The following is a 2,672-nucleotide window of genomic DNA, read 5'->3' on the forward strand; positions in this document are numbered from 1 at the left end:
TCTTATGTAATCGACTCCGAAAGGATGAAAGGCAAAGTCGACCTCGGCGGAATTTGAAGTCAGAACGTAGCTGCAGACGAAATGCTGCCATGCATTTCGCCCGACGTGCTAACGTTTCTGCCAGCTCACCACATTATTCAGTAGTAATATTAATAATTGATGTATGCATTTAATTCAGCGTGTTGGCAGAATCGTTAGCATTTTCCGGGTTCAAATTCCGCCGTGGTTGACTTAGCCCGTCATCCTTTCGATGTCAATAAAATATGTACCAGTTTCATACTGAGGTCGATGTAATCGACTTTCCACCCTCACCTAAACCTGCTGGCCTTGTGACAATTTGAAATCAATGTTAAGGACGGATGTGTACATTAAAGTCTCCATTTCCCTCGGTCGCCAGTGGGCAAGTACATCAGTTATGTGTGTGCGTGTGTAGGTGCGGACGTGCTATGTTTGCTTTCCAAGAACCTGTCTCCGTATTCAGTCCCACTCATAGCACCTTGGACAAGTGTCTTCTACTATAACCTCGGGCCGACCAAAGCCTTGTCAATGGATTTGGTGGATGGAAGCTGAAACAAGCCCGTCGATAGATATACGTATATATATATATATATATATATATATATATATATATATATAAATATATATATATATATGTATATATATAAATACTCAAGCACATGTATGTATCTGTCCTTGACATTTGGTTTCTTAGCCTTCCTGTCAATCATTTTGTTTGTATATTCATCAACTTACCTCTCACTTCTTTAATGACGTATGAGACATCAGATCGACGCCGACCTCTGGTGTCTTCCTTGAGAAGCTCTTCATGTTCTCACTATGTGTTTGTTGTTGTCTGCTTGCCGATAAACTGCTTTTGCGTCATCAGTCCTCTCTCTGCTCGTGCGATCTTCCTTGACGAGGCTTACCCGGATGACTGCCGAATTGCTGACTGTAAAGATGACCATGTTTAAGTTATCGCTGATGTAAAGTATATATATGATAACGTTCATTGTCTCTATGCCTATTTATTTATCTCTCGCAGACTCACTACACACAAACACAATGTCTGCACATACATTTGACACTGACGCACTTTCGCATACACATGCATACACACACACATAAACAGACAGACACACACATATACACACACAAACATCCATGAATTGGCATTACAAGTAGAGTTGGTATAGAAACAAATGTAACGAATCATTAAAGATGTTTTAAAAAATGTTCTTTGTCTTCTCGTTTGGATATTTACTCTTCGCCAACCTCAACTGTATTATCGTCGTGAAACACCTGAGAAATTCTGGCTTTGGCCTGGAATCCGACAGCATTGATAGCCCAGTATTCTGGTCGAGTGCTTCTCTGGAAATACCCAAACTTTACACATTACCATGAGCTTATCTATCTATCTATCTATCTATCTATCTATCTATCTATCTATCTATCTATCTATCTATCTATCTATCTCGACCCTACCATCACCAAATTGGAATGCATTCTCTTCCGCTTCTTGTGGAAAGGAAGCGTTCCGATGGTCAAGGGATCCGTTTGCTGCCAACACCCGTTGAGGGGAGGGCTGGGTATGCCGTGGTTGATGATGCGCAGACACGCGCTGAGACTGCGATATCTCCGTCTCTACGTAGACGACGGTGAACAACTGTGATCGCCGTTTGTGAGGCGCGCTTTCCCGCAACTCGTCTTCATGACCGAACTGCAGTCGTGGATCAAAAAGAGGTCGAGGAAGGGCGAATGGCACCGCGAGTGTCGCGTTGCTCTTGAGCAACTATACCCTTCCGGGTCGACATTGAGCGCCTGCAACACAACCAAAGCATTCTATAGGGGATTAGTGGAGGGGAGGTACGACGACGATCTCGGGGTGAACCTGGGCGTCGATGAGGAATACCTGATCCGCCTGTTCAAGACGATTTTTGAGCCGGAACCTATTGACAACTTCCAGAGATCCCTGGCCTGGCAGTGCTACCGAGAAGCGTTACCCGTTCGGAATAAGCTATACAGGCATGGCTCGAGAAACACGAGGCCGACTTGCATGAGATGCGGTCACAGCGACGAAACCATTCTGGCTATGGCGAGAGAATGTGTATGGTGGACGCGTCTGAAAGGTCTAGAGACAAACACTTTATTCTCTCGTAAATCTCTCATGAACTTCTTGGAGTATCACTTGCAGACGAAGGTGAGAGTACAGAGGCAAGTTTTGTCTCGTGAATATTTCAATAAAAGATGGATAAATGTTGCAAGGATAGCACATGTGAATGACGAAAAGAAAGAGAAAACAGAGTCACTTATTGTAATGTTTTTTGCATGACAGTATTTCCCGAGGTTACCGTTGTCTTTTCCAAAGGCTTTTCTTTCCACGAATAAACTTAATCTGTTTCCCCTTTTACATTATGACATTTCCGTGATAAACGATCCCTATTGATCGGCTTCTTTTTTCTTTTTTTTTTCATTCTTTCCACGATCTCTTTTGATCGAATTTCTACTCCCACCTTTTTTTTTCTCTCTACCCAAAAAGAAAAGCTCTACTTTGTATTTTGTCTCTGTGTTCAGCCCTGTGTGGCCAATAATGAAATCTATCTATCTATCTATCTATCTATCTATCTATCTATCTATCTATCTATCTATCTATCTATCTATATATATATATATAT

This window comes from Octopus bimaculoides, chromosome 16 (assembly GCF_001194135.2).
Source record: "Octopus bimaculoides isolate UCB-OBI-ISO-001 chromosome 16, ASM119413v2, whole genome shotgun sequence".
NCBI classification, from domain to species: Eukaryota; Metazoa; Mollusca; class Cephalopoda; order Octopoda; family Octopodidae; genus Octopus; species Octopus bimaculoides.